The following is a 23,256-nucleotide window of genomic DNA, read 5'->3' on the forward strand; positions in this document are numbered from 1 at the left end:
AAATATCTACATAACATTATTGGTTTACAATACAAAGATTTCCGATAATAGGAATGCGGAATCTGGAAAGTGCCTCAAATGCTTGCAGCGTTAAAATTATTTTAAAACAACCCTGTAGACCTACGGTTTTATTAAATTATTCAAAAGACATGGAGTACAATATCTATTTTTTTTTATCATAAACGCTTGTGTATCACTCCATTTAAAAAAAGGTTACGTATTTTAGAGCAAAGTCTAATAACGTAATGTTACCTAATGAAAAATAAAAGTTTTCTGTGGCAACTAAATAAAATTTACAGGTGAAAGGTTATAAGAATGAAAAAAATATTTGTCAATTTAAATACCTACATACATTCCGTTCATCTTCACTTAAACAATAATGTTAAACCTACTTACCTTAAAAAAGTAAATTACAGTTTAATTGATTTTTGATCTCTTTTAATTGCTTTAATTAATTTAGATACGAATAGAAAGAAAGAAAATTAACCACAACCAATGAAAAAGCCATAGAAATAAATATTCAAATAGACTATAGGTATAGGTATGAGGTTTCGAAATTATCTTCAAGTGAGTAAAAGTGCATTGACAATAAGGAAATTTCATAAAACATTGAACAATGGAACAATGATAATATGCCGTTGAAAATATGTTACTAAAATATCCCTCTACCAAAGAGAGGAATACGAGGATTGTAACAAGAACAATCATGAAGCGAAAAGATTTGAAAGAGACAAAGCAAAATAAAATCTAATCGCGGACAAAGTACCTAGGTATCTGTCATACTTTTTAATGTTCATTTTCTCTATGAAAATAGGACATATTTGACAATAAATTAAATTTTAATTTTTAATGGAAACTAAAAAAATCTAGAACTTGAAAGGGCTATATGGTTATTATTAACACGCATCCATGTTAACTTACCTAAACGTTTTCGTGATTCTTTTATAGGTATAACATTTGCATAACAATCATATTTCTTTTCAACATTTATAGATTTATAAACTTTACATTATTTTTAACAACGGAATTTTTTTTCTAAAATCAAAGTACGCATCTATAAAGGAAGATAGAATAAATTTAAAAGTAGATTTTTGATGACATCTTAATTCTCACAAAATTGTTAGCAGTTTAGAAATGCCTGTATACCTGTCACGTTTAATATCTGGTTTCATTTAATAAGACCAAGAAAAAAATTGTCAAAATAGGTTATGAACAATAAAGCGTATGTCTTAACTAACTTATTTATTTGCCTTATATGACGTTAAAGCTTTCCAATTGATGTGGATGCAGTCACTTCTATAATTTTCCTTACATGTTCGTTTAATCTTCCGCTAGCGATTTTTCTTTCAACACTTCTGTTTTCCCTGATTAATTCCTTACAGTTAAATTACTGAAAATTAAATCTCTATGGTCTTTGAGAAAAATCTTCATTCAAATTTTGTTTTTTCGTATAAAAAAAGTTTATAGAGAATTTGCGGCTGAATGCAGCCAGCAATGCTGCTTAAAAACCTATATATCATTAATTAATTTTTCACTTAGGAATGTAAATTTTTTCTTCTACATAAACGCCAGAAAAACAATAACGTTGCGGCGGATTGTTGTTACATTAAATTTAACACAACGTATACCTATTACCATAAATTCTCCACCAACACCTTATAAATCATGTAACAGCAGACTGGCATTTACCACCACTCATGTAAAAAACTCATAATAAAAATACAACATATTTAAGAATGAATGAAAATCTTCGATCCGAGATTATTAATCGCCGTGTTAACCGCATTACAAAGTCAAGATTCTAAATCTGACGAATGGTAAGTGTGAGCCGTAATAGTCCACTACCCACACGAATCAACGTTCATCAACACATTTTTTCACAAATTACAGCTTATCCATCTTATGTCAATATTATCGATAAATCAATTGGGCCTTTGGTGTGGAGAGTGGCGCATTCAAAAACGAAACAGCTCCGCTTGTACCGCCTACACGTCCACGTCTTAATTGGTAAGTGAGATTTTGAGCGTGTAGAGTCTTCCGGGGTCTGCCTCGTCAAAATTAAGCTTCGATCTGGTGGTCAGTAGGTTAGTGATGCGACACATCAGACCAGATCGAATCCTGCACACTTTCACGTTTCCTCCCTGCGACCAAGATACGAGCGAGCCACTAAAACGGGGTGCTTTTCACCCCTCATAACTCCCGTTATTATTTTCACGACGCTCTCTTCTTCCCTCGTGGCTTGTTCCGGGATGTGTAGCGCTCGGCACTGATTTTTTTATTCGACAAGTCCGGATGGGTTCGGCGGTATTTTTTTAATTGGTCGTGTCGCGTACGGAGAACCATGTAAAATGGAAAATTAATCGTGTCCTGCAATTTTACAAATTTTATAATTGCTATTTTCATATCGGCATTGTTCGCCTGATTTCTCATTAATGCTACACTGTCATAGCTCATTCATGAATGCGATTAATATTTTTACAAATATAGGTAATTGTGTTTGCCTATCTGACATACAGCTATTGTTTATGCTGACCACTAACACGTCAGATAATAGGAGGGTTGATTCATAATAGAAGCACACTCGATTCCAGCTTTTCGATCCCCACATTCGGTTTTTACACTCTAATCTCTACATTAGACGGTTATCTATTCATGATCTCACGCCATCATCGTCGTGTAATTACTCGAAAAGAAATCCGGCTCGAAAAAATTAAGATGTGATGTTCAACATCTGGTCGATAATTTTCGTGGGTACAAAATCTGCACAGATCGACACGCACCAGATAGATTGCCGAAATGATTTACATTCGAACTCTTCACTTGCTTTTATTTCTGTTACGACCGACTTCAAAATGAGTATTTTGTATACTTTATGAGTAATTGTTACGAGCTGCTCCGACATTTTACGATCTACACGTGGACACGTTATTGTCATAGGGATCCATATGTTGAACCCTTGTGTGGTCTAAATATTTTTAAATATACGCAACATCACATCATCTACCTTCTACACTTCTGTGTCAATAAATCTATTTTCAAAACGCCTTTCCTAATTGAGTTAGGTCAATTTTCTTCTCATCAAATTTTCTGTTTTTTTGCATAAGCATCCTTAATTACAAAATCCTAATCAAATTGCTATTTCTGTTTTTCTACTTTCTTTACTAGGTACTTGTCAGTTAGTACAATTTTAATACACATCCATTGTAAATTTACAGATTGTGAGAAATGTTTCTTCTGGTTATTAATAAAATTTGATTTGAGCATGCAAATTTAGTAAAAATTCTCTTCCGCTTCGACTGATAATTAAAATAAAATGTATTAACTTGTAAGATTTTGTACAAGATGGTGAAGACGTGAAGCATGTCGATGGAAAGGAGCTACAGAAATATGGCTAAATTATTAAAAATGTAATAACCATATAACGCCTGTAATTTCATACCATTTGATTGTTTTAATAAGAACATCCTACATGTCATGTAAATAGATTTGAATGTGTAACATATAATTTAAAAAAATTAATAGAACAAAAAATTTTAAATGATGAGCGGGGAACTCCAAAAATAAGCTATAATTATAAAAAAATCTTTTCTTTAGACTCCCGAATTTTGCAAAAAATCTTTTTTAGAAAGAGAAACAGGAACGAAACGGATTGCTCATTAAAGAAGAGTACATAGGTACTTAATTTTATACAATATCATTAAAAATAAATAAACGCCTAAGAAAGGGTAGATGTAGCTATTTATGCAACGAGTTGCAAAATGAGCGTCTTTTTTGCACTAGACGTGACAATTGGACCACAAGTGTCAACGAGTGGCCCAACATGTCGTGTGCAAAAAAAATACCTAGCCATTTTGCCATGTGCTTCATACAAGATTTTTTCTAATTTAGTTACGAAAAGCACACATTCTGATTAAATCTGCTATTTCAATAATTTTCCGGGATAATACTACTAATGTCACTTTTTAACACTAGTGATAATATAATGTCACTTTTTTTCACTAGTTATTAAATGAAGCACGTTTGACAACTAAAATAACATATCACAATGGTTACTTTTTGTAACTAAATTAGAAAAAAATCTATTAAATTACCTATTACATATGTGGTAGCCTGTGGGTTATTTGATTCTAACATTCTGTATTTATTTCTTTACAAAAAGATGAAACCTTCGTTGTAATAACATTTTAAAGAATTTCTTTGACTAACAACAAAGCAATCTTAACACTCATTATTGTTGTTGGTGTGATTAAAGACAATATCGTGGAATTAATATATTATTTTCATGTAAAAATTCAAATTATATTGATTAAATGTTCATTAATTTAATAATGAAGCTCGTGTGAGCAAATGAAAAGCTTGAGCAATTAATTATGCAACAATTTAATTATAGGAATTAATCCAATTTAAGATCGAAAGAATAGAGTGGGCAGAATCAATAATTGTGGTTTTCGTTTGGTAACGAGATTTGTTTAGTGCATAATTATTTTATTAATTAATTAATAAATTTGCGTCTAGATAACGGAAACTGTATTACCCCAGTTAGGTATAGTTCTACGATGTACTCTGGAAATCAAAGCATAACGTGATCATCAGTGTCAAAGCTCTCCAATACTTGAATATAGCGACATATTGATATAATCCCGTTTATCTAACATGCACATCGGGTATTGTTTCCCACATCATTGTTGCATCACCTGCAAATGTATTGTGCACCCGACACGATCACAATACCCAGCACTATAACAACGCGATAATACATTATGCACAATATTTATTCCTACGGGATGAACCTACACCCGAGAGTTTCAGGCTGAATATCTAAAAGATATATGAAAACGAAAATAATTCAAAATACACTAAGTTATAAACTGAAAACATAAAAAATCTTTTAAATAATATAATTCGGCGTATTTCAAAAGTGTTTTTGACATAAAAATTATTTTAAAAAAAGTAGAACGAAGATATCTACTAAATTCAAAGAATCAAATCGTGGGCGATTTTGATGTTTTAAAAAAAACTTGAAAGTTCAACATTCGTTATTGACAGCCGGAAACAAACAAAGAACAACAAAAGTCCGGTTAAATTGACAAAAGCAGTATTTGTTTCTTCATGTTGTGGTTTTTGACTGCGAGTTAGTCAAGTTAATTAAAAATAAATTAAATCTAAAAATAAAACAATATAATGAACGGAAACAGAAAAAGTTGTGTAGTTTCAGGTGACCTTTAAACTGCTATTTTCTACGTTTTAAGTACCGTTGCAGGATAAGCCAAGTCACTAAAGTTTAAGTATAAGTAGTTTTTACAACTTGCAGTTAACATTCCCCTAAACTCAAATATGTAAAAAATGTGCAAATATTCAATCAACGACGATTCGTTTATCAAAATAATAATTAAGGATGGAGCAAATAAATCAGTCCTTTTCGTAATTTAGCTTTTGCTGTAAAAAAATGTCTGCTTCATGGTTTGAACGATTTAAACAAACAATGCGGTAAACTTCGACAAACGTTTTTTCGTAGGTATTTTTAGTGACACGTTTCGGCAATTTATCTGATTTCATCCAGAAAAAGATTTGAAACAAAGTAGGTACTAAATTATTGTGCTTCATTGCTCGCCATCAACACAATACAACTTTTAAAACTAGACCTTTACCTACTAATACTAATTAATCTTTACATCATCGCTGTTGTATCAGCTTTCATCAATAAATCACACAAAGAGCATCTCTGCAATTGTTGTTTATTAACCGCTCGTTATGCATGCGAAATGTTACGATTTTTCTCAAAAATATCTGAACTTAAAGGTGTGCATCAATACCGAGACACCCACATAGGTACATGACGGAGATTGTTCATAGTTAGGCTTCTTAACAATTTCTTCCATGTGTTTACATACGCAAATATCACTTCAATGCAATAGATATTTTTACCTGAGGTAACTACAATAAGACTAAAAATGTCTTGTACGCTTAAGATAAGTGGTAAGTACACCGGATGTCGCACCACACTGAGTAGGGACATAAGAAAATAAATATTTATTGGAAACCAGCGGTTCCGTAATTTTCTTCAAACCATGAAAATTGTACAAAAAAAATATTACCTAATACAACTTATCTGAGATATAGAAAATTTCTCAAATCTTACCTTTTACATGATTTTGAAAGCAAGAAATTTCTCTAGTTATTTTTTCATACCTAATCATCTGGTGAAATCTGGTAGAAGTAGAAATAGTAACATCTGTTTTAGGACTTTAATTAAAATCATTAAGAAATAATAATTTATAATTCACTTTAAGTAAGAGCACATAATTTGCTCCGTGTTATTTATTAATAATAAAGGTAATTGTCATTTAGAAAAAATTATGAAATGTACCTTACCAATAGCCAGGTAAGTCTGAAAAATTTCGACAATTTTATTTAATTAGAAGTTGCGATTTCTCGCGTGCGCGTATACGTTGCCCCACCCGGTATAGTATAGTATAGTTGTCTCGGGTACGAAAGGACATGGGAAGAGCTAAGACACTGCGCGCTGAATCATGCTAGTGGTGTAACAGAAGAAATACAAATAATAAATCAATCTTTAAAAAGTAGATATGAACTAAAAGAGACCAGGAACTAACATAACAACAACAATAACAACAATTAAACGGTGGCGGAACACAATGTTAAAAAGTAAACAGGTGTACAGGCCATGCAAAAAACCAAATAACCACCACCTGTTGAATTAAGTTGCTGGAAACAAAATTCAGTAAGTGTACTAATGGCAGTTTTGATATTATAGGATGCTAGACCAATCAAATCTAAGTACACAACGTTGCCGGTTGATTTTCTGGGTAGAATGCAGTGTTGATGGTTATTTGGTTTGGCACGACCTATGCATTGCACGGCTCCAGAATTGGGATCTACTAGTACGTTAACTGGACGCGGTAAACTAGTCGCGCGAAAACTGGTCGCCGCAACCTGGACGCGGTAAACTAGTCGCGCGAAAACTGGTCGCCGCAACCTGGACGCGCGACAATTGGACTCATTCGACAATTGGACGCGACGAAAATTGGACTCGTGAGAATAATTATAATAATAATTTATTGTGCTATTACATATTAAATATGTTCACACTCGTCAACAAGAGAAATGAAATAAAATAGAATTTACATGTTTATATATTTATCATTATATTCCTGAAATAAATAATATGCTTTATTACACAAGAACCTTTTAATGCGCATAAACCGAAAGCCGAAAACCTGTAATTTTGTAGTATTTCAGCAACTGTTTTCTTATTTCCCTAATAGTTTCTTAAGAAAGGAACCATCCCACTGATAAGAATAATACCTATTCTGGACGGAAGGGTTAGATAGGTAAATATTACATCCCTAACAAGTATTATAAAATTCTAAAGAAAAAGAGAATGTTTCCTAAAAGCTGTAACATACATAATATTATTGATACCTTTAATAAGGAATTTATGAAGTTAATTAACTGTGAAATAATTTTAATGCATGTCGCATGCGTCCACCGTCCAATTGTCGCACGCGTCCAATTGTCGCATGCGTCCAATTGTCGCGCGTCCAGATTGCGACGACCAGTTTTCGCGCGTCCAGTTTTCGGCGTCCAATTGACGTGACACCCCAGAATTGACGCAGATCGCGGCAAACTGTATGCAGATCTAGTCCCACCACAGTCCTGGGCAAAAAGTGTATGATTTCTACATAATTGCTCCTGATGAAAAGTATCTGGCTACATAGGTAAAATGTCTGAGTTCCCTAGAGGAAGTATAAGCGCTTGTCGATGCAATGAAATCACCAATTTGACAATGAGAGATATCGAAAATTTGGGCTCTGCTCTCTTAGTAAAGGTTCAGGATACTAAAAATTACATTCACCATTTTGGGAAAATTTTACCTGAAAATTTGCAGAGAGTAAAATAGAATACTAGAATAGATACATTATTCAGAGTAGAAGGTCCTTTTGTGCTTCACCCAGTTGTCGACCTCGGCTTCGTCTCGGTCTTCAATCTCTGGGCTTAGCACAAAAAGACTCACTTCTACTCTTTATGATATAATCTACTATTATTCCTATTATACGAGTATTTTATTGTTTTTTTTCTACCTTTCATGTTGAAATTTGCTATGCTAACAATACAGACAATTCCTTTTGTATTACATATTTTAACATCATTTAAAAGGATTCTCTTTACTTTATACTCTCTTCACATTAAATAACATTCTTATATGTAATAAAGTAGATACCATCCATTCATTACAAAACACGTACAATCGCGGCCATCCAAAAGTGAACGATAGCTTGCGAAAATTTCTGTATTTTTCGTTAGATTAAATCAGGCTGTATTCATTGGCGTTCGTGCAGCAGGCGTTAATATTTTAATATTAAAAATGAGACAGAAGTAATTAATACATTATTAAAGTGAAAGTAAACTTTAGTAAAGAAACCTTTCCAACACCTATTCGCATTGGCCTCTCAAGCCTGTTTTCTTGCCAACCCCTCTTTATATTGAAGATGCAAGTCTTACTGCAATGTAATTCTCTCGCCACAGCAGCCAACGACCAATTTTGTTTTAGCTTTGCAATAGCCCTAGCTGTCTGCATCGGAGTGAGATGTGGCTGATGTGGCATTTAAAAAAAATGGTTTCAATAATTTTTTTATCGCTAGTGTCAAACTTTGACATTTTAGGACGCCTATGATTTAAAGTAAAAATCAAACTATAAAAAAAAACGTTCACTTTTGGATGACCGCGATAGTACAGTTAATTTCAAAATTATCGAGTACACCTCAAAAATCAAGAAGTCGATTTATTACAGTTTTTGCCAGATGTAAAGATGGCTTTTTGAAATTTGAGCGTCATACTTAGGTTAGGTAAGTTTGACAACATAAAATGTCGCTGATATTTTAGAACACCATAATAGTGTGTGTTTTATCCTCTGCAGGGTGCTCTTAGCGATGTTATAATACTGGGCTACCCTCCGGATCGACCACTCTTCTTCTAATTTGGAAAGAATGAGCACTTTCGCGTTTTCAGTTAGATCAGGCATTTTGTTTGTCAAAATTGACATTGATCATTGACAAAAAAATGTAAGTGCATTTTACACTGTAGAAAATTAGGTGTACTCTATAATTTTGAAATTAACTGTATGTATGTAGTTTTTCGATCAAGGAAAACAAATTTATGAAAATAAATTATACCTAATGGAGCGTATAAAAGACCAAAATCATTACCATAACATCTTGCAATACCTTCTAATATAGAAGATTATTTTTTGTTCGACACTGTCAGAATTTGAGAATTTTCTCCTGTGTAAACGGATTTTGATAAATGTCACAACTTGTCAAAACGAAACGTCAAGCTAATTTCAAAGGTTTTAAGCGATTTTAAAGGCCCACGAGTGCCAAAAAAAGGCCCAATTTACACAAGAACTCATTAAATAAACTACTATTATTTTTCATTCGTTATATTTTATGCATATTTAAGGTGAAAATAAACGTTGAAAGTTCCATGGTTTTTTACTATGTGCTTTTGTTTTTTTTTTTAATTGCAGTTTATTTAGTTCTATTTTATACTTCTCATAATCTTACGAAAAAACAGATGTGCCAATATCATGGCTTTAGTTTGGTATTTATGTATTTGTAAGTGATTATTTTTTCCTTGTAGTAATTCCATTTAATTCTGCTTTCCAAACATCTTTTCCGTATTCAAGTTTTCCATAAATTAAAAAAAAAATACAACACTCGCAACGCGTCTAAATATCTTTCACGGTTCGTAGCATGTTTTTCTGATAGTAGTGCAAGAGGATGCAACCATACATACATCGCGTTCTCCCTGAAGTAAGCCATGAACTTCGAAGCTCAAGTAAAACATTCAGCCATCTGCATATAAAATATGAGACATGATGGTACACAAAACATGCAACATACAGAGTGAGAAAGCGTTCCAGTTCTCGAAAGCCTTGCGCCTTTCCCATTTCTCTTTCATCCTGACGGAGTGTCAGGCTGAGGACCTTTCCGCAACACGTCCGCTGTGCACACGTGGGCGAAACGTCGTGCCGTGAGAACGCAACCACCCTCTGGCACAATGCCACTTACTAATCGAATAATAAGACATTAGAGCGGCAACAAAAAATGTCGCCGGCGCGAAACCAAATTTGAAGCAAAACATAAATCACAATTTGACAGGTCGAGCTCAACCCTACACACAGACGCGTTACATTTAGTCCGGCTTCTTCGGCGGTCAAATACCGCCCTTATTGAAATCGTTCTGAAGAGCCTCCGCGCCATATTGTCTGGCGATCCATCATGCGACTGTCAGATGTTATTGTTACGGAAATCTATATAGTAGGCTGCGATTGTTGTGTCACAGCCGACTACAGTGTGAGCACGCATAATTGCCCAACTTTAAAATCGGGGATCAAATTGGCTTTGTGCGAATGAATATTTTATTTTGGCACTATTAAAGGCGGCGAGGGGGCAGCGTTCGCCCGATCAATTTCAGAGTCCGATGGGTATTCAAATGGAGAAAAAGAAGGATGTCGCGCAAATACGGTATCTGTTGCTGGCAAGGATTCTTCGCTGGTTACGGTAACGGCGCCGGTTATCAGGAACCGGCACTCGGGCCAACTGTCTCCTGATCGAGATGATTAATGGCGAGGCACGGATATATTAGTCCGAGGATTGCACATTTCACGCGTCTACTTCACACTTCGTATTCTGAACTGCTCAGATTATCTGTTGGGTCCCCTATTTACATCCTTTGCGTGCGTTACGTGCTCCAATAGATAAATAAACGTAATTAACGGCCTGAATGGGACATAATTTGGCTCGGGAATATCCTCGACTACAACTATTTACACCAACTTCCTACGCGTTCATTAATAATTTCGCGTTTTCAGAACTGGCGCATCCACCAATTTTAGCACAGACGATGCGCAACACTGCACGCCTCGACTTTACCAGTTTATTTTGGAAAGATGATGGTCAACGAGACCTTCACACAAAGAACGAGAGAGTGCTTGTGTGAACTGCTTTCGAGCATGTCGGAAAACTGGAAGTGCCCTACGTTTCGATATAAAGGAGCAAGTCTCACGGCATAATTACGCTACAGTAAAAAATCTTGATTGCTGACAGATTAACCCTTTTACTGGCGAATTTTTAGATAAAAACTTATCTAAAAACATCTCACGTGTTCTCTCACTTGTAGATGAATAACCAAATTAAATTTTCTCGGAGTCACGCAGTCGTTCAGAACCAAACCAAAACTAAGGTACTAAAAAAGTTTCGATTCAATAGAACTTGAGTTGTCTTCTGACAATAAATGTGAGACGAGCGAAAGATAAAAAAGAATGAACATGGTGTGTAAATCACTCGATACATTCGTATTTAGGAACTCAATTATTTTAAAAATTGTCTAAGTATTTTCATTTCAACAATAGTTTAAGTGTTGTTGACTATAATAAATATGCGTTTCATTCCTCAAGAACGAAATAACAGAACACTCTTCCTCATTTTCTCTAAAATACACGAAAAGTTTGAAATGGAAAGGTCATGTGACAGGTTTTGTTTCAGTTTTTAATTACAAATTGCGTTTTAATAAACAGCAAATTCATTGATTGATCTAAATTAGCAACTTTGGATTTAACTCATTATTGCAACATATACCAGGTAAAAAAAAACATTTTCACAATATTTCCTTTTTAAATAATCACAAATGAAAACAAAAAATTGGAATGTATAAATAATTCTTTTGAAAGGTGCTGCTATATATTTTAATAAATTTTAATAACATTCATGATGTGCAAAAAAAACAGTAATACTCGTACATATAAATTTATGAAGCAAAACATACCTACAGTGGATCTAAAAGATAATGAAATTAATTCGATGTTCAATATTTTGCAGTCTGCTACAATACATGTATAGTGGACCCAGAACTCTAACGTTTTATGATAGGCAATATCGTTATGAGGTTAAATAGCTTAAGAAAGAATTAGGTAATGTACGTAAATAAAGAGCTTCTAAAAATAAGTGAGAACAGAGTCAATTGCTTTATGGATGTAAGATGTAATTATCCTTGGTAAAATGGTTAGGGATTGATACCCAGCTGTTAGGGCGCAATAAAGCAATTGACTCTGTTCTCACATATTTCTAGAAGCTCTTTAAACAGATATTTAAGGGCAGACGATATACCAGGTAGTCTCTCTTGGACGAAGTGCTCGTCTTCTCACTAGGAGGTGTCAAATACTAATCCCCTTGTTATTAGTATTGTCTATCATAAAGCGTTAAAGTTCTGGGAGTACTATACGAGTGTATAGTTCTTGTAACGTTACGACTGGTTTATCCAGCTTTTTTGGAAGTTTGGACATAATTTGATACATATTCTTTCAATTCTGTTCAATTAGAAGTAACTAGTTTAAAGTGCGTCTATCGATATTTTGAAACGACTTTTTAAACACTAGTTAACATTTTGGGTCGTTTATGATGGTCTCATTACTAGGGCATTATTTACCAATCCTGTAACAAAAACTCTCGATGGTACCTGCGGATTATTGAGGATCGGTTACTCACTACTTTTACGAAAATCTTTGTTAGCCGGCAATAAACCACTGAAGGAAGCAAAAGGTCGTTTTAAAATATCGATAGACGCACTTTAAACTAGTTACTTCTAATTGGCAACTAATTGGCAACTAATGTTGCCAACACACATCAACATACAGTGAACATAAACAAAACTTTGTATTAGGACCGAAAAATCATTTCATATGTACGTGGTAAGTAGTAAATCTAAATCTGGGTTAAGATAGTTTTATTAGTATTTCGTTAGATTAGAAAAAAAATTAAGAAGAAGAGTCATCTGATCAAATTAAATTGCAAGAAATTTCTATAGCGAGTTTACATAAAATCTTCAAATTAATTTCTTTTTTTTTTTGTGGAACACATTAAAATCTTAAACACGGCATTTTAATGTGTTTTATAACGGCTACATGAATAGTTGATGTAAAAGAAAGGAGAATCAGGAAACTATCTTCCTAAGTTTGATCCTAAGTGTGTCGCAAGTTTTTTGAGACTTCCAAAACAAACTAGTAACACAGTCAAAGCTCTAAAGAAAGATGTCAAAAGAATACCCTTAACGATAGTTTTACTGTAAAAATGAAAGAAAAAGACATGGAAAATAATTTAAGCAATAATTATGAAAGAATACAACTCTTATTGTGCAATATCTTGTTTTAAATGGTTTGACATTTACTGACTTTACTGCTGTACCATTGTATTTATTACTGATTGCTAGTATTAGTATCCAATTTTTATACATATGTGTAACTGTTGATAATTCGCTGAAGAATATAATTGTAGTAATAATTTTTGCTTGTTGATATTAGATGTAAAATAGAATACCATTAACAAATTGGTTGTTGTTTTTTTTTTCCAAAGATAACATATAAATTGGAGCTTATAAAATAATATTAAGGCATACTCACAGAATACTCGTACATATGTATAAAAAGGATTATCCTTGACGAAACATATTTCCGCGTAGAATAGAGATAAATAAATAAAAAGATGAAAAATGTCTCCTTAGAGTTGAGATTTCCATAGAAAGGCCGAGTAAAAATGGTCGGCTATTTTATTCTGAGTAAAGAATACGATTTGGTGATTTCTGCGAGGCATTGGGAAAATTTATGAAAATGTCGAATTGAAAGAGCGTCCGCCCTTTCAACACATAAACCGGTGAAATAAATTTGCTTTTATACTAAAGTGATTCTATATCAACCTTTGGGAGAGCATATAATATTTTTATGGGGATTTCTGTGCAAAGAATGTATGATCTATAGATCTATAACATATAAAAGGCACATTTTATCGCGCGGCCACTATATACATATACAGTCTCTGATATAATTTTATGTGACATATTATGTATTAAAATCGGTTTTGCGGTGCGGAAAATAGCCTATAAGTACCTCCATATTGTATTCGCACATTTTAACTGTGATGGATTTCCCTTCGCGGTCCACTCCGCGCCATCGAGAAACGGCAAACTTCCACAGCATTTGCATTAAAATGTAATCTCTTATACGGCGATGTTGCCAACATGCAAACTTATCTCATTTAGATGATATACGATACAATCTTCGAACGTTTCCTAATAAAACTAAATCGGATTTCGACCTCCCCTAATCAGGACTGACCCCGCTCGAAATTAACCATTTCCGTTACGTAACGTACAAACAATACCTCCGACACACAAATTCTGATATACAATTTAATTAATTAATTTCCAAAATTGTAGTTGTTCCTCCGGAAAACATTACGAATATAAAACTCTCCTTTATCTAAAGTATTTGTGGATAACACAATCACTTAGAACGCAAGTTGGGACTCAAACAAGGGGTATTGTTCTCGCTTAGATTTTTTAATTAATTTTTTACACACTACGAAAACATTGAAAAAGAGAAAAATATATTCATAAATACAAGAAAAACCAATGTATTGGAACACTTGTTAGAAAATAAGAAAGAAAAACAGAAAAACGGAAAATTTATAAACTTTTTGATATTTTAAGTATACTCTTGTAGGTATACAAGTGATTCACGAGTAATAATGAGCCCAAAGGAATTGAAAATGCAACCCACAATACATTTGGAAGGTAAAGCTGGATTATTACGGCGTCCACATCCAGGTTTACGTTCCAAATGTACTGTGGGTTGCATTTTCAATTTCGCCGGGCTCATTATTACTCGTGAATCATTTGTATATTCAGATGTAACCAAAAATGATATAGAAATTTCCATTCAAAAGACAGCTCGCTTAAGTAATATAGTAAATTTACATAAATATTGTTTAAATGAAATAATTAATTCACACCTTTTCTACATTTTTTATATAACATATTTTTTGTATTCTACTTTATTAAATAGAGTATTCAACTGAAAAGAAATATTTTTTTTGTGATGCAGAAGCTGTACACTACTTCTCAACCACTTGAATTTGGAAAATTGAGAAAAACTATATAAAAACCATATAAAAATACTTAGGTACTAAAGTTCTTGTAAAAATTCATTATTTTCGTCCTTCCCTACACCCTACCACCCACTAATCTCCAACTCCAATTTTAAATACCTAATTCAAGTCTAGGGATGTACCTACAGTTTAACTTATTTAACCAGTTAAAGTGGTTAACTTAATTTGTTAGCTAATGGTTAAACCGGTAAAGCCAACCCGACTAAAAAATTAATCAACTAACGTGTTTGACTGGTTAAATGTAGAGCTAGTTAATTAGCTGTTGGAAATCAGTTATGTTATAACAATAATTAACTTGATTAATTAGATATTATTTCGCATAGTTAAACAACATGATTTGTTAAATTATTTAACTATCGTTTCTTATTCAACTAATTAATAACTTAATTTAACCGGCCAAACAGGTTAACCGGTTGACCGGTTTAGCTCCTTAGTGGATTGAGTGTTTTGACCGGTTTAATCATGAGTTAGTTAATGAACCAGTTAAACTGAACAGCCCTATTCTAGAAAAAATTCCGTTTCAGAGAAGTGTAAAGTATAAAACTGAAAATATTAAACTACCTATTGTTGTTACTTAATATAAAAAATATAGTGTTAACCTACAATAAAGCAGTATAATTTCTTAGAGCTAATTTTATTTCAGAGTTTAATTTTTATTATATTACTTAGCTTAGACAAAAATAGAATGTTTAATAATTGCTTAATTTGAAATAGTGTTATTATAGGAATTATGATTTTTGAAAGGTTTTAATTATTGTGAAGTAAGGTTGTAATTTAATTGTGCTTACAAGACTCTATCATTAGGATTTACGAAAATTGTACCGGAACAAATGATTCTAACACAGTTAAATTATCCGAATTAACATTAATTTGTAAGAGAGTTTAAAAATATAATTGGTTACATGTGAAAAAATTACATGCAAGAAATACAAAAAAAAGAATTCAAAATGTATGTGCATAATACCCTACTACTCGTAATTAAAAAAAAAAAATCAAAACTTGCAGGCAAATATGACTTGATTTTATTTTTAATGTGTTTGTGTGAATAACTTATCGCTTTTTTGCATCAGAAGAAGCCAAAATATTTAATTATAAGTACGCTGATTTCTAATAATAGTTCTCAAGAAGATTAATACCTGAAGTTAGAAGGAATTTTTCTTGAACAATTCACACAGTAAATTATGAAATACTCGACTATGATACGCTGCGCAGAATTTAGATTAAAACTGCTATAATTTGAGATCACGAAGCCAAGTTTTATATAAAATTATTTAATTTCATTATAGTACAACATTGTGAAAAAGTTGTTGCCGACTTTCTTTAATAAACTTAATAATAACCTTAAAACATGGTCGATTTGCTGATTTTATCGATTATTTGGTTTTTTTTATCAAAGAAGCACATTACTAGGTTTAAATTTCTTCAGATTTATTAAATACAATCTAGTATACCTATCTAATACGACCAAAATTGATCGTTTACGTCATTTATTAGCTTATCTTATTCTACGGCGTGATCAAATAGGACTGTTTAAGTTGGTAACACTGAATTGTATTTTAAATCGTATAACAGGAGTAACTTTCGGTTGTTGATGGCTTGTCGTTGTTAATGCTATACCTACATCAGATATTTGTCAAATAAACCAACAAAACATATCCGGTTGCAGTGTTATAAATAACCGAATTAAAAAATTTTCTTAATTATACTGCCAACTTAAACAGTCCTTCTTGATCACCCGGTATATAATCAAAAATTATTATTTTTATGTACTACGCTTTATAAAATTTTTATTATATTTTACTATAATTTACAGGACATCAAATAAACGTCTTTCAAAATATAATCATAATTCATAACGTTTCGAGATTTTTGTTTTATTGTCGTCACTCATTTGACGGCACTGTCATTTTATTTAATGTTTCGTTAATGTAAATCATACTTCTAATTTTGAGGTTAACCAAGGCGAGTTCCATTACAAGTTTAGACAGAAACCCACTTGGCATATATGTCACTTATGACCAGTGTTAGGACAAAATAGTACCGGACAGTCGACCAGTACAACTTTGCGTAATCCCTCGCTCGCACATAAACACGATTCAGCTGGTTCACCTGTTATTTAAAGCGAACCAGCTGAATCGTGTTTATATCTGAGCGGGGTATTACGCAAAGTTTAATACTTACTGGTCGACTTGTCCGGGATTGTTCTGTCCTAAGACTGCTTATGACATATTATTGTGAAGGCTTGCAAGCATGTTTTACACAATAAAAAATTTATAATTAACACACAATAAGAATATAATAAAAATAAAATAGACAAAACAATTTTTAGGCTTCAAACATTTTAGTATCAAAATTACTCAAATATTTTGGAACTATTATTTTTTTTATTTTTTTTTTACTGATTTCTGAATAGCTAAAACGTTTTGAATAAGTTCATTAGAGTATACGAAGAAATGTATGAGATGCAGGTCTGGAATTCCTGCAAATTAATTTTGTTAATTATTAATTTTTACGGTTTTCGCAATTTAATTTTTTTACTACAGACTCATACAGTGCTTACCAAGAAGTTCGCAAGAGAAGGGAACATTTTTTGTTCATTGATTTAGCAAGAATATGTATTATAGGGCAATCGTCGCAAATTATTATTATCACTTGATTTCCGGTATACGTCAAATCTGACATAAAAAAAATCGGTTTATATTAATTTATTTAATATGATTTTATATCTATTCAAAATTTTCAGAACAAAATTGGCTAAAAAAATAAATCACTTATTCTCGCAAAACAATCAAAATTTCCAAAATTGAATCTCAACTTGACACCGAGCAGAAAGTATGTTTATGAAAGTAAATCTGAACCCTCATCGCAATAATTTTATTCTAAGAAGTATTTGTAGTAATTTTCAAAATATCGTCCTAAGTAAAGGGACAACCTTGTTACAATTTTTTTTTTAATTTATTCTGATAATTTGTACATGAGCATAAAATCTCAGTGACAGAGCTACCTTTTTGCTCTAATTTTTACGTTATATTTAATTCAAACCTCATTATCAAATTTTTTTAATGTAAAATTTGAGGTAAACCCACATTGTTTGACATAACGGGAGACCAGGATTATTTTTTTAACGTTGAACACACTGTTTGATTTCCATCACTAAAGTGCCTGACATGGGGACCTATCAAAATGAACATAACATGTTGCTGAATTTCCCGCGATATATGAGTATTCTTCTATTGCAAACTAGAGTGGTATATAAGAGAAAGTAGGCTCGATCCTGGTTCCTAGGGGAGTGTTTGAGAGTTAGATTTAAGTTGGCAGCCTGGTTTTCACAAAATTTGTGAAGTTAATGCAAGCAAATCTAAATAGTTAACATAATATTTATATTTTATTTTCACTCCAGAAACATTTTGTTGTTAACTAGCAATTTTATTTAAACGCAGATAACGACAATTTTGACAATAAAAGTGCAGCCAATTGTCTGAATTATCAATCGAAAAACGTCCCTAGGAACCAGGATGGAGCCAACTCAATTTAATATACTAATTTTATTGCAAAACTAGTAAAACTGACAACAATGCACCACACATTGACGTTGTTTATAACCTCAAACTTCGAAAAACATAAGCTAATTCAACAGCCAGCTTTACTCCCAAATTAAATGCAGAATGGCCTCCCTTTATGCCAAAACAACGGGAATGCATTTTTTATATGTAGTGGATGTCACATGATAACAGTTGTCAGTCATATTTTTAGTCTTTAAACAACCAGCTAGGTTTTCCATAGTAAAATTATTGCCAAATCAAACTTATTAGTAACAACTGTATATCTCTTCCATAAAAGACATCGCAATGCAATTTTATTATATTGTTGGAGTTTTAAAATAAATTCTTACTGCTACATAGAATATTTGGTGAGACCTTTTGTAGTAGAAGTTAAGAAAATATGACTACCCAATGGGCTCCATGGAGTCTTTATCCACACCGATAAGATGAATATTATCAACACCAAGTTATATCGGGCGTTCAAATGAAATTCTGGGCTGAGTAGGCGTTGGAAAAATTAAACCGTTTAGAACAGTGTAAAGTTTGAATTTACCGCCGTTTGACACGAATGACATTTGTTTATGTTTAATCGGGACATAATTGAACATGTTTGTTTTCAGCAAAAGGTGCCCTTAGATATTTGCTTCGAGAATAGGAATCGTTATGTTACTCTATTTTTGATGTAAAACATTGCAAAGAAAGAAAAAAAAAGAAAAATTGTTTGGCTCTAAATTTTAGGTTAGCTGTCAACATGCTCCAATTAATCTACGCTTTAAAAAAGCACAACAATTGACGGTTTCCAACGCCTTCCCAGCCCAGGACTTCATTCGAACGCGCGATACATCTTAGAAACGAAGACATCCTTGTTAGAGAAATCTGCAGATCCTTCTCCAAGGGACTTTTTTACCTTTATCTTTCAACAAGAAATCCAGGTCCTTGACAGATTTTTTGAAAGCTACAAAGAAGGAATTGACCACAACTGGGCTGGCTGCTATCCACAAGGTTTTCGAAAGTTCGAAAACTAAATGGCTTTCACTAGTTTACAAAGAGGGGAACCAATTGATCAATTTAAAATATACACTGTAGTGTTTTTTCCGAAATGAATTACGTAAAATTGTACTAAAGCACGGCGCAGGCTCTTATTTGAACCTGATTTTTAAATGAGCAAGATTATTTTTTTGCAAAACTGATATGACTTTGAGGCCAAAAGATAGCGTACGGATACATCTCAATAGTCAATTGAACCGGCGGCCATCATGCATCCCTGACAAGGGTTTAATTTCTTATGCACCGTCTCGAAGCCAGGTAAAAGATTCAGACCGATAAACCATCGAATTTCGAGTAGATGCAAATTAATTTGATGAAATCCATAAATTTATACGTCAATCTCTGACGAAATAATAACAATAAAACGTTGCCGTCTGGCGGCGTGTTATTAAGAGAGCGGGCACATACGCTATACGGCCCCATTGTGTGGTAAAATAGTTGAACAAATCCCGTATGCAAACGGTCGGTGGTGGAGCAGGGGTGATCGGGTGAGGAAATATAAGGCTAATCGATTGCAACCCCGCGACTTGGTCTTATCGGCGTCCAGCAGCCGTGGTGCGTTTCGTTTCCGACATCTAAGTCAATATGCAAAATGCCGGATACACCTTATTATAGCACGTCTACATGATCATCCTCGGAGCCGTTTTCCATTTCATTTAAAACCGAAGCGGCTGAGGAATAACAGCCCACGTCGCCGGAAAATTTACATCATTTATCTAAATTCCTGAAAATAAATCATAACGACTTGCGGATTTCGTTTTTTGGGTGCGATTATCGTTATTAACGAGGAAGACAAATATTAAGCTTCGGCCACGCAAATTTGCCGCGGTTGAGGGTTCAGCGTTCTGGATGAATTAGTGCACTTTGGTGATGTATGTACAGGTGGCTTTAAGACCAACAACTTTGGGCAAATTATAATAATTGTAATATCCCTGCTACTTAACTATTTTTGTTATTTGGTTGTGTCTTGAGCTGTCTTCACGTGGAATGAGACGTTAATTAAGACGGAGATATTGTTATGCTAAAGAGGATTTACATCATTGTAGTTGACGGATAATGTTATCGTAAATCTAATGATACTTCTAAAACTTCGAGATTCAGATCTAAAGATTAAAACAAAAAAGATTAAAATGTTATTTGAAAAAAATCAGTTTCTCAAAGAACATTGTCTTGTGTTAATTTATTGGTGATATGTGGTGAAGACGAAAACTTTACGTATTTCAGACTGTTCATAACCTAATTGTACTTTTAGGAACAAAAACAAATTGCGATTATCTTAATTAACTAAGAATTTTGTTTTTTATTTTGCCAGTCATTGCTCTCTTAAGTATTCAGTACAAATTTAATTTTAAATTTGGCAATAAAAATTAATTTATTTTCACTATGTAATAATAGTACTAATAGTAGTTTATTTGACGAATTTGTGTGTAAATTGGGCCCTCGTTTCACTCGTGTTTTAAAGGCCCACGAGTGCCAAAAAAGACCCAATTTACACACGAACGAGTTGAATACAACGTTTTTTTGTTCGACGAGCCCCTTAAAGGCTCCAAATCGCTGAAAATGTTTTAAATTAGCTTGACGTTTCGTTTTGACAAGTAGTGACATTTATCAAAATCCGTTCACATAGGAGAAAATTTTCAAATTCTGACAGTGTCGAACAAAAAAAACTATTTTAAGTAAGTATCTACATTAATCGATGAAACTTTATATTAATAACATAATTACATAACATTTTTGTTTTATAATACAAAAATTTCCGATAATATTGCGGAACCTGGAAAAGTGCCCCCAATGCTTGCAGCGTTTCCACGTTGAATGGCAAGGGAAATCCTCTACATTAATTAAGTATTTTTAAAGTAAGTAGGTAATTTCAAAGTTAAAAAAACAAATCGTAGTTAATAAATAATTTATTTATTGTCGAGAATAAATAGAATAGACAAAAGAAACTTTGAGAATGTGAGCAGAATTTTCATCAAAAGAGAACAGATTAGGCTGGTTTCTAGATGTACAGGCGCGTATAGAAAAAAGTAGGACAAGTCTTATTAAGAAATTTAGCTAAAATTGAGTTGAGTAAACTGAGCAAACTATAACAAATAAATAATTATTTTAATAGTAACCATAGAAAGAGTACACAGACTTACATTAGCGAAAAAACATTGTCCTACTTTTTTCTGTCCGCGACTGTAGCTTTTTGATAGCTAATTTTCTTTCTATTTACTTTAGTAAAATATTTAATTATGTAGGTACATTGTGGACAAGTTTTTCCATGTACAGTTGTACAGCTACGTTAGGGTTGTGTATCTGATTTAAAAAATATCAGAACATCACCATGGATGTGTCTTCGTTTTTATGTGGAACTTGTTTTTTTCTATTTTTGTGTTCAATAAGCATTATTAGGTGTTGCTAGGAAGCGTACAAGCAACGAAGCTTGTACAACACTTTTTTGAACTTTACGAAATCACGTACAAGTTCACACACTACAAATCCTGTACAACACCTTTTTGAACACAACTGTACTCAAATTAATAGCAGAATTTAAAAAATATTTTAGCCTCATTTTCTATAGGGTGCGACTTCTGAAAGGTTCAGTATATTAAGAGAATTTTTTATTGATAAAAAAAAGTAAATTGATTTATTCTAATTTAAATCGAGGAAATTGTTCCATTTCTTTTAAATTTATTGCTTTATTTTCTATTTTTACGGAGATAACGAGGCTGCCAGTGGTACAAAACTACGAAATTGACTAGTACACTCGTTTTTGTCTAAATATAACACAGGAATATCTAATAAAATAAGTCTCCAATGGTAAAATTACAAAGGAAAAGTTTTGAACAAATTAGTTCGTAAGTACAGTTATATTCTTTGCCAAAACCAAATAACCACCAACACTGCATTCTACCCAGAAAATCAACCGGCAACGTTGTATACTTAGATTTGATTGGTCTAGCATTCTAGTAATATCAAAATTGCCATTATACAGTTAGTGTAATTTTGTTTCCACCAACATAATTCAACAGGTGGTGGTTATTTGGATTTGGCACGGAATTTCGGGCATCACTGTCAATGTAATACAGAGTGAGCAACAATAACTGTTTCAGTTGGCAAAAAAAAATTTTACATAAAATTTTCAAGACTGTGAATTGTACCTATTCTGGTTTGTTTTATTGACATTATTGACAGCTGGTATACATTTCAAATTTAAACGTCTTGGTTTTTGTAATCTTTTATTAATAAAATGGTTTTCTCGTTGGAACATGACATAAAAGTCACCAAAAATCACCAGAATTTATTGCCAACTCAATCAGTACTTGTTGCTCACACGGTATAAGTACTGTCAAAAAATGTAAAATAAGCTTTACATTATTAACATTCGATTGACGTGAACAGAAAATAAATTTCAAAATTTGACTTTTGAATGTCAAAGAGTGATTTACATCGCAATTTTTTTAAGTGACACAAAAATGATGCCCAAAATTCCGCGTCCCTAACTGTACAGAATAAAGAAATAAAAGAAAATTGTTGCAAATAGGCGTTAGCATTAATATAAATTTTCGTAATTACTTTACTTATACATGGTGATTCCTAAAAAACGCCTCAAGCTGTAACTTTATTATTTATTGTCGGATTTTAATTTAAAAAAATCAAAA

General features: G+C 32.7%; 1 protein-coding gene across 1 annotated transcript in view; it reads left to right on the top strand.

Moving 5' to 3' along the window:
• Tbc1d15-17 (TBC1 domain family member 15/17) overlaps window positions 1-23,256 on the top strand; it is a 113,851-nt gene that overhangs the window by 84,592 nt on the left and 6,003 nt on the right. The window lies entirely within an intron of this gene.

The sequence above is a fragment of the Tenebrio molitor genome, chromosome 6 (assembly GCF_963966145.1).
Source record: "Tenebrio molitor chromosome 6, icTenMoli1.1, whole genome shotgun sequence".
NCBI classification, from domain to species: domain Eukaryota; kingdom Metazoa; phylum Arthropoda; class Insecta; order Coleoptera; family Tenebrionidae; genus Tenebrio; species Tenebrio molitor.